Below are 10,993 nucleotides of genomic sequence, written 5' to 3' on the forward strand. Positions count from 1 at the left end.
AAAAACCAAAAGCTGAATCTGTCTTAGGCAAAACCACTCAAATTGTTTATTTGTTGGCGAGTTCTATGACAATAAAGTAAAATATCATTTTGGTCATAATCAGGGCAAACCACTATGCTGTTCTTAGCCCAGCTCAATCCATTAAACAACTTGTTTTTGTTATAATTATGAATTTTTGACCACACTAGCTTGTTGTTTTAGCAAAAAATCGCAATATGGCAGCCTGCATTCTGTTTGTCTCACATGGTTTTAGTCTCGGCTATCTGTGCGATCGGTAGTGTAGAGCAGAGGGCAAGAGTGAGTCCCAAAGAAAATAACTTCCAGTCCTCTTTGAGAAAGAAATGGGATAAAAAAAAAGGCTCACGAATTGGATGGATTAGTCCAATTAGGACAAAAAGTCAGCAAGTACATAAGAAAGAACACTAGAATGGTTGTGGTTGAGTAGGCACAATATTAGTGAAAAATAAAAACAGAAAATGAGGCATTTGGAAACAAAACAGAACAGCAGGGAAGCGGCACAGGCAGCATTGTGGCATGGTGGTTAGCCGTGCCACAGGAAGTAGATATTAAGTTCAAGTCTTAGCTCCTTGTTAAGTTTTAAAGGTTTTTCTATGCATGTGTGGCTTTTCTACGAGTATTAGAGTTGGTCCATGAAGTCCAAATACATTCATGCTAGAATAAATGGAGATTTTAGTTGACCTTAGGTTTAAAAACATCTGTTTGGACTGTTCTTACTTTACTATGGCACACTCACAGTCTACTCGTCTTATTGGTCAAAAATTTAAAAAAAAAACTACCAGCCTTTCATTAAAAATTTAAAGGGTTAAAAGGTTTAAGTCAGTTTATTTGATTATCTTTTTTTATGTAAGAGAACAATGAAGCAGCTGCAGAAGAGTAGAGTTGCAAATATCAGTATAAAACTCATAAAGCTCACATTTAAAATGTGGGCATTGTGCTACATCAGTTTAGAATGAGTTTTTACACAAAATATCACTCAGTTTTTCTCTGCCCATGTTGTGTTCCTTGTGAAATGTCTGAGTGTTTAATCTTCGGCCCTGATTATTAATATGATGTGGAAAGAGAAAATCCCTACATGAAGGTATTTGGCCTTGCAAATCAATCCTCTTAACTGATTAAGGTTTTATGGGAGGTTGCAATCCTTGCATTCACGCTGTTCATCTGGCCGGAATTGTGGAACAAACTTGGATCAATGCAGATTAGGATTGTCATCAGCTGTTAGATTTGTGGAAGCGGCATTACAAAAAAATGAATGTGACCAAGTAAAAAAAATCGATGCAAAGAAGTGAGGCAGGTTTGGCTTGCAGTGCTTGGAAGAATCCAAAACATCTCAAGTGAATGATTCTGTTCTCTTCAGGTCAAAGGTGGCGTGAACTTTGACACGCCGTAATGGTTTTTTCCAATGTCACGCCAGTCTTTTCCCAGTATGATCATGTAAATCATTCAACCCTCCTTTTTCTGCTCTTATCTCCTCCTTGTCATCTAAAGAAAGTGGGGCAGACAAAACGCCCAAGGTGGACAGAGCAGAAATCAGTCTGCACAGCAGGGTAAATCATTTTCCAAGGAAATAAAAAACAGTAAAATAAAAAAAAAAGAAATTGGGAAAGACAAATGTAAGTCCTCATAAACCAAATTCAAATTGTCTCCATTAATCATGGAAAAATGACTGAGTGGGTGTACTTGCATGCATATGTGAGTATGTTTGACTTCTCACTAATGCACAGGGTGTTCTTATTCAACTCATGCTCTATTTGTGGAAGTATCCATGGTGATAGTGATTTGCAGGCATGGAAAAAGGTCGAATGGACATGGGGATATGTCTATTTGGCACACGTGGTGACATCTCTGCTCTCGCTGCCAGCCTATTTACCTAATCAAACAACTGCGGGGGGCAGTGGGTTGAACTCGATATGGGTTACAAAAGTAAGGATGACGGTGAACATTCTGGAAAACTCAAGACGACTGAATTATGAGGTGACCGCGAATAGCTGTCGTGGAGTTAAGCGTGAGAGCCTGGGGTTGTAGAAATGCATTCACAAAATAACTAAAATGTACGTGTTTTGCTTTATTTGCTCCTCTGGAGTACAGATTGCATAACCGTTTTACCTAAGGCAATGACAATCCTGTCTCGTGGGTCATTTAGTCTAAAGTGATCTTTGTGCAACAAAACACCATGCACAAATCTACAGATTGAAAATGTGTCTTAAATATATGCCTTTATGTCAGATGGTAGCTAAAGATAGATGTCAAGGCCAACATACTGCACCTGTGGAGCTTCATTTTAAATTTTAACCCGACTAAATGTGCAAACTTCACCCAAAACCATCTTGCAACAAGCCAGGTTCTGTTTGTGTTGCCGCATTCCAAGAAAGATAGAGACAGCAGGCAGTTTATCTTCAAGTGACAAAGATAAAGAAAAGAGTTAATAGATTATCGTCCATTTTAATGTAGCATGTCAATAGTAGTAAATAACGACTTGTCCTGATGCTAAATCAGATTGCAGATGTGAGGGATTTTAAGGTCAAGCTGAAGTCAGGCATTTTGAACTATTCCACGGCACATCATCATGTGCCATAGCATTATTTTCGAATTCTTGTCTTGGGCTGGCAAAAGAAAGGACAAAAAGTAGCCAGTTGGTCATAATTTTATGCCTGATTTGTTGGTCTATAGGCTTCTTCAGTAGATTTGTAAAATAGACGAGCTAAAGGTCTATAGCAAGAGTTTTTACACATCTTTCATGTAAAAAAAACTCCAGACTTAACTTCTAAGGAAGGAAGGATGAAAGAAAGAGAATTTGAATTATAAGGTTGCAAGGAAAGATGGACAAAAGAGAGAAACAAACAAAGAACGTAATGCAAAGAGGGAGGAAAGGAGAGAAGAAAGTATACAAGGAAAAATGGGTGAATAGAGAAGGAAGGACATCAGGAAGTATATGAGGAGGATTAAACGACGAATAGAATGAAGGAAGGATCTGAAAAGGACAAAACATTTATCTCTTGCAAAGAACTTATTTTTTGTTGCCCCCTGCACAAAAAAAGACTTATAGATAAAGAATGGATTGACTGCTTGGTTTAAACAGTGGGGTGGCAATCTGAAATCCAAAAATACAAATATCTTGCCTTTTATTTTTCTTCTATATTGACCCAGACCATAAAATACTGAAACCAAGTTACACACTTATCCAAGACTCTGACAACTTGTCTACCCCTGCAGCAGAAGCTCTTCCTCATTCTTATTTGTCATTTTGTTTCAGGTTCATGAGAACTATGAGGCTACAGATTTTATTTTCATGTCTGCACCAAGCTTCAAATCAACAAGTTTTTGTCTGCAGGTTTAATTTGGTGGAGACCAGAATAAAAGCGATTAGATTCTTCTTCTTTTTTTTTTTTTTAAATGATGACTTTCTATTTAGAAAAATAAATAAATAAATAAATTGCGTGTTTCTAATTTGCGATTATCTAATGATGCTTGTTGTTAGGTTGTGTCCGTTCAAAGAAGTTAAATAAGCCTTGAGCAGACAAAATGAAGAATCACTATAGAACATGATTAGAGCATAATTTATCTTTATTTGTTTTATATATATTTATTTATACACACAATATATAATCGCCTAGATAAGCCACTCTGGTCTCCAACTATACTTCTGTATGTCACTTTGCTTATCTAACCAAAACGGTAAGACAGAGGGTGGACAATAGATGAGTCAAGAGAGAAAGACAGGGACTTGGCATGGTGCAGGCAGGGTGGTTAGATAAGTGAAGGTCAGAAGCAGAGAGCGGCGTGGCTGTTGAGTTTCAGCGAGCTCTGAAATACCGCAGGCCGGAGAGACTGGGCGTGCTCTCTGCCCACACCTGACCTCAGCACCTTTTTCTCATACCCCTCTTTCTTCCACACTATGCTATTTCTATCGCTCCACAGCAACCACCAAACCTCTCACTCTTCACCTCCTGGCTAAAACCTGCACTCTTTGGTCTGCTAACATGTGGTCGATTTTTCTTCTTCTTCTTCTTTTTCTTCTTCTTCTTCTTGGTTCTCAAACATCACAGATCTGCTAATGTGTGAGTGTGAGTTAACACACTGAAACAAGCGGCGACTTTGTACTGTTTTATCCTGTTTTGAACAGGATAAAATTAGATTTTACTAATTCTGAGACCTGGTTATGTCAAAACTATTTCTTCACTGATAAAACATGAAAGCTACAGCAACCTTTTCCAAGAATGAAATGTAAATAATTCCAACAACATTTTCAAATATATGACGGCGATTATTTGTGAATTATGACACACGTTGCTCCAAGTGACTTTAAGAGATTAAATATCTGCCTTTGGCGCTGCGGGCTTGGATTCAATAATCTAAACAATAGACTATCATGAGGTCATTAAGATTTAAAAGTTATCATGACTTTAAAGGAGACGTGCCAAATCGGCGGCCTTGGAAATCGCTGTCCTGCAAGTTTTAGATATTCAACCCTGCTACCGAAGGCGTGTCAAACTTTGGCCCCAGAGGGCCGGTGCCCTGCAGCTTTTGGCTGTGACCCAAGTCCAGCACATCTGAATTAAATGGCTGAATGATCTCCTCAAGTTCTCAGGCTTCAGAGTCCTACTAATGACTTCATTATGTGATTTAGACGTGTTGACGCAAAGACAAATCTAAAAGGTTGCAGGCTTTGGGTACTGAAGTTACACACCTCTGTCTTAAAGGGACAGTTTTGTTTTTCCTGTTAGATGAAGGGTTACCTGTCAAACTTATGGGTAGTCAGTATCTAACCTTCAGTAGAAAATGTAGAAATTGATTTGTTTGAAAAATCAGAGAGGAATTCACTTGGGGGCACCAAGTTCAGCAGTTGCTAAGCTTTTTAAGCACTTAAGAAGTATTTCTTTCACCCTGACAGTTTTGCACAAGCCACGTTCATTTTGCCTAACTGTGCACACTGTGTTAAAGCAAGTTGGAGATTTTTGGACCCACGTTGAAGAAAAAGCTGGTGGGCCTTTGTTGAAATAACTCTGGTGTGTGAGGAAGCAGAGACTTTTCGTTTTTGCATCCCGATGCTTTGAAAGTTGCCGAACTTTCAAAATAAAGAATGAAGAATCCTTTTCTATCTCCACAAAAAAGCAATTTCATCCCTACCTTACAGTGCAGCATGAGACCAGCAATAAAGAGCATTTCATATTTTCCCCTCGAAATTAAAATATTTTGTCAGTAAAACAAGCCTGAAGAAGGCTAATACAGAAAATACAAGATCCCATTAGACGTGCTGACCCCATCCGAAGACTCCAGGTCTTCCAGGCTGAAGCTAATTTACCACCATCAGAGCCTTGTTGCAAAGTGGAAGAGGACATTTTACAATTACGAACTTTTTCATGGCCCATAACTCCTGTACTGCATGGAGCTCACCCATGTAGGTCTTTGTTATGCCCAAACCTCATATCCCATGACTGCCCTCATCTAAAGATGTTTGCATAACATGCAGGCACAACATGAACTCGGACACATCAACTTCCGCTGGGTATTGGTGTGTCTCCTTTTGCGTGCACATGTACATGTCCCTTGACAAATGTTTCGCTCAGAGCAATATTCCAGATGTTTGTTGATAAAATTGTTATGGTAAAGTTAAATATCCTACAATTTAAATGAATTTTGCAAGCTGAAATGTGCAGTGGGGCTAGCAAGTAGAAACAGACTGAAGTCTCCAATAAGAACATTTACTGTGTAGAAAGCTTATCTTCTACACAGTGCTCAGTGCAAAAATACTAAACCCCATAAACCAGTGATCTGATCTGAGCCTCACTTGGGAACAAAGTTAAATGGTACCTACATTTCTGGTTCCCCAAAACAGACAGACAGCAGTTGTGCTGTGCTAAAACATTTCAGCTCTCCAGACACATTAACATTCTGGAGAGCTGGAGAGCCTTTACAGCACCGATGGAGATGACTTGATGTATGCGGTGCCTCCATGTACCCAAAGGCAAAGGTACCAGCATCTGAGGCTCAGTGAGACCACCCAGTCTCATGTAAACTCTTACTGTAGCCCCTATCAAACGCTATCAGCTGGCAGTGCTGCCTAATGCATCTGTGACGCATTAGACAGCTTTATCTACTGTTTCTGGCTGACTGCTGAATCCTTATAGGGGCAGTATTATGCATTTTCCAGGCTTAAAGTCCCAATTTATAGCAAAATCAAGTAACTATGTTATCTTTACTTGCTATAAAAAAATGCTATTTATATTAAGCATGACTTAAAAGAAATTTTACTTCCTGATTTAACACCTTGAAATTGGTCCTCTGTCTCTTTAAAAACTCCTGCTCTTTCTGAAACTCCGCCTTCAGGAAGTCGTCACAACATTGCTTCTCTATTAGTCTTTTAAAAACATTTTTACGGAGCGTTTCACTGAGAAGTAGCTCCTATAATGAGCTCAGCAGTTTCCCAGTTTCACCAGGTGTTTGCTAATTTGCTGCTGCTGGCTAGTCTGAAGGAGCTGAGCGAGGGGGGCTGTGGGGAAAGGCAGAAGCTCCGAGAAGGAGCTGCATTTCAAAGGCGATGCTGGTCCAACCAGGCGTTTTGCATAGCTGAATGGTTGTCATGGAGGAGATTAAACAATTTCTTAAACATGCATGAAACAATCAAGGCAACACTGCAGGTATGTTTTTGATGAGGGAATAACACTAAAACATGACGTATAGTTCAAAAAAGTTAATTTTACATAATACCGCCCCTTTAATAAAACTGTAACATTACAATCCCTTAAAAAAAGGCATGGCTACCCCTTGGTCTCTGCAGATTGTATTATAATTACAAATGTCTATATATTTTGTCAGTATTTTCTTTGATAGGCCAACGTAAAGTAGAAGAGCAAATAAATCATGATTCTTTATATATGTATTTAACTTTATTTATCCTGATACCGCTAAAGAAACTCCAGTCCAATTCAGTGTCTTTAACCTTTACTTTTATCAAAACACAGAGATGCACAAACATGCATGCACACACATGCAGACTATTTAAAGATTAACTCAACATGCATGTTTTTATGTGCTGGGAGGGAACTGGAAAGAGCCAACTCATGCACTCACTTGGTGCTGGTGCAGAGTCTGTCTGTGGGTAATGGTCTTCTGAAACACGGCGGCAACAGAAGGGAAATTATTTGAAAGTTTTATTCCTTAAAGCTCACCTCTTTTTTAAATGTCACCAAGTTCTTTTTAAAAGGTTAATTAGATGAGACCAATTGGGGCAATGACTGAGGCCAAACAGCATATTGTCCACACAGACTCATAATACATTAAAACACTTAGGGAGACTCGCCGGTTTGCGCTTTGGGCTTTCCGTGCACCAGCTTTGCTCAGGGCTAAAACACTAAACCCCACGTTGCTTCTGATGTACTGTTGTCTATAGCAATGAGTGGGGATTTCATTGTAAAGTTGAAAAAGAGTTGCTTCTGAGCAGACATCTTACCGTTTCGACAAAAAAAAAAAAGTTTCTGTGTCTTTGAAGGAACTGCAGCACAAGAGGTCACCTTCTGTTCCTGTTTGCTTTGTTTTTCCTCTTCTTTCTCAAAAAGCTCAAGTGTAATCTTCTGCTCTGAGCTGCTCACAGTTGAAGGTAGCCTGTTGTTTACAGATTAGGCTCTGTTCCTTCAACAGAACACGCTGACCCAAATTGCTGAGGTCACAAGGAACAGAAAAAAACTCCAGATGATACGGAATTGGCTTGTTTTCCGGGAGGTGTGTGCACACACGTGTGATTGCTGGCTGCACACCTGCTTGTGTGAAAATGTTCCAGCTACGACCCTCGCAGCACGCTCCGGGTCACTGTCATGTGTGAGTGTGTGGGGATCCTGTTGTGAGAGCAAAGTATTGTGTTTCTTTTTCTTATTTATTAGCCGCTTATATAAGCAGCAGCGGGGGGAAGGAACATCCTGAGACAGGAGTAAAGGGCACTGAGCTCAGAAACGCAAGCTGGGTAGAGTGTCTAGATCGGAGGTGGTGCAAACGGCATATGGGTGAAAAACAGACAGAGATATCGATTGGAGTGATTGTTTGAATTAATGTAAGAAAAAATAGAAGAGACTTTAAAAGAAAAACTATTGAATCCTACCATCTTAGCATGAAAACTTTGACGTAATGCCGATCAAATAAACTTTTAAGAACTGATACCTTTGCATATTTTTGCATCTATTTCACTAATGTCAGCCAGTTAGAGCATTTGACTAATTGATTACTTGTGTTAGTGTGTGTGTGTATGCTTCTCGAAGATGTGCGAACTAGACAAACACACATTTAGCTACGTTTTTTTTATTACAATAATCTGACTGATGGCTGAGCCTTGAATGATTATACCTCAGTTTGTTACTGCATAATGTAACAGAAAGCATATAACATGAATTAGGCAATACTTTTTTTCACACTTGCATTTCCATATCTTAGAAAGACATGCAGCTGTTAAGTGAGTAATGCTGCAAAGTCACCCTCCTTCACATCTGACGGTGCAGCTTACACAATTTGGTTTCCAGCAAACCAGAATGACACTCATTCTGACCACGAGTGCTGCAACTTCCAAGACGTCGAGCGAACAACTCACGAGGCTGCAATGCTATCAAATCAATACAAGTATAAAACCAATATCGCCCCAATAATGGGATGAAATATAATTTAATTCCATGCTATACCATGCAGACTGTCTGTCTGTGCAGACAGTCTGCACAGACAGACAGTCTCTGTGGGTAAATCCACAGAGAGGATTTACCCACCTCTCTGTGCTGCATGCCCCTCGGGGAGCTTTCTAAATGTTTAACTTAACAACATAGTGGCCTATTGTGATTCGTTATAGAACACTGAATATTTATCCACAGAGGGTTAGGCGATCAATAAGTATGGAAAATATTTTTTTTAAAAGTAACGAAGCATGTCATGATGCAGGAGAAACATGGAAGTACTACACCAATTATCCCCAATTTATGTATATTGTACAAAAGGGGATGAGTGAAAAAAGTGACAAACGTACACAAGACTTGACAAGACATGTAAAGGACTTCATGTCTCGTAAAATGCATTCATTTTCCACAAATTTAATCTCATACCTACAGAGAAAGGCAATACTACGTAATGGTTTTGTCAAGGTTATAGTGACGCTGAGAGGTTCAGATAAAAAATCTCAAACAATTGTTTTACATTGAAACAGTCCCACGGTAAACGAAGAGAGTAAAAATCATTATTCAGTCTGTTATTAGTTAGACTAAATAATGAATAATGATTTCTGCAGCTCACGTCATATCTACAGTAGTCTGTGTGTGTGTGTGTGTGTGTGTGTGTGTGTGCGCGTGCGTGTGTGTGTGTGTGTGTTCATGTTTGCCTCATCACCAAAGTGCTCATTTACTACATTCAAGCATATGGCTGATATTCAGCAGTAGCTGGTTAACATGCATATTAATATCACGATAATAAAATACCACCAAAAAAAAAAACTGTTAATCAGCCACGTTTGGTTTACTGTGATAATACAGATCATAACATGCAGTGAAAGAAGTCATGTCACATAGAAAAATCAGCTTTCTAAGCGGCTAATAAAATTACAAAACAGTAATTTATATTTACACGATTCTCCCGTTGTAAATGAATTTTAAATAATAGATTGAGTTTATATCAGTGGGAGTGAGTGGGAGTCAGTGGTTCCTTACTAAACCTCTCTTGAAAGCCCCTTGTCCTTCAACATTTTAATCTCCACTCAACTCAAGAGGTTGCACCGTCTCCTCAGAAGAACGTCTGAATCTGCAGGGTGTTCATTTGACAAGGAGGCGTTGAAGCATGGCTGCACCCAACATGCAAGACGCCGACCATCTGGAACTGGAGACGGAAGCCGCTGACCTATATACCCAAAAACTGAAACTATAATGTTATTGTGCCGATTCACGCTCATGTTGCATAATGCTGAAGTGTTTGAAAATAATGATGAGTCACCTTAATAATCATTGTTTATTGACCACCTATTTATTCCTGTAAAGATGGTGGATGTATTTATTGTGACCTCCACCAGGCTGTTGCTCAATCCAATGGGGTCAAATCAGATGTTACAGCCGCTGTTAGGAAGGTATTTGGCCCTCTTATCTGTAACCATAAATGTTATTAATATGTTGTTTGTTCTTATGATTCCTTTGATTTGTCTTTCTGCAGGTCTAGAGCCAGACTACAACATGCAAGACATTTAATTGTGTTCTCTTTTCTCTCTTCTACTTCTCTCATTTTCCCTTAAACTTTTTCCTCTCCTTTTCTCCCTTCTTCTTCATCTCTGTGTCCATTACATTTGAGAAAAACCCTAACAAAGTTTCACCATAGTGGGGCGTCATGGCGAAAGCCATACTGCTCCACTTGTGAAAGTAAATATACTGGGCCTCACCTTAACACTCATACAACAATTCTGACTGCCACACTGCTGGACATGAAAGCAAACAAACAAACAAAAAATATCCATACCATTCAACGTACACATATTCCAGCATCCAGGTTGCTTCCAGACTGTTTTCAAAGTGGAGGTCACCAAACCCAAACCCAAAAGCATAATAATGTTTTCATAGTTTTATTATTTTTGTTGGCTTAGATTATTTGAAGAAAAAACAAACCAGCATGCAGAATTCAATGAATCACTTTCTGCAATATATCATTTTCAAATTATTTATAATAATTGTTCTTTAAAGCAATTCTACTAATGGAGAATGATGAACAGATTCTGCATGTTCATTAAATATTTTGTACCGCATACTGTGCAGCTTCATTCATAATGGCCATTGTTTTCACTGGTAACTCTTATACTCTATTTTCTTTGACAGGTTTCTGAACTTGACCACAGCTACAAGGTAATTCGACTGTCTCCTGTCTAAGACTCTGGTGTGTTGAAGTGCAGACATGTATATTTGCAATGATGCATGTCCACACCAGTGGTGGGAAGTAACGAAGTACAAGTACTTCGTTACTGTACTTAAGTACA

The sequence above is a fragment of the Poecilia latipinna genome, unplaced genomic scaffold (assembly GCF_001443285.1).
Source record: "Poecilia latipinna isolate Pla-1442-1.1 unplaced genomic scaffold, P_latipinna-1.0 Scaffold2182, whole genome shotgun sequence".
In the NCBI taxonomy this organism is placed as follows: Eukaryota; Metazoa; Chordata; class Actinopteri; order Cyprinodontiformes; family Poeciliidae; genus Poecilia; species Poecilia latipinna.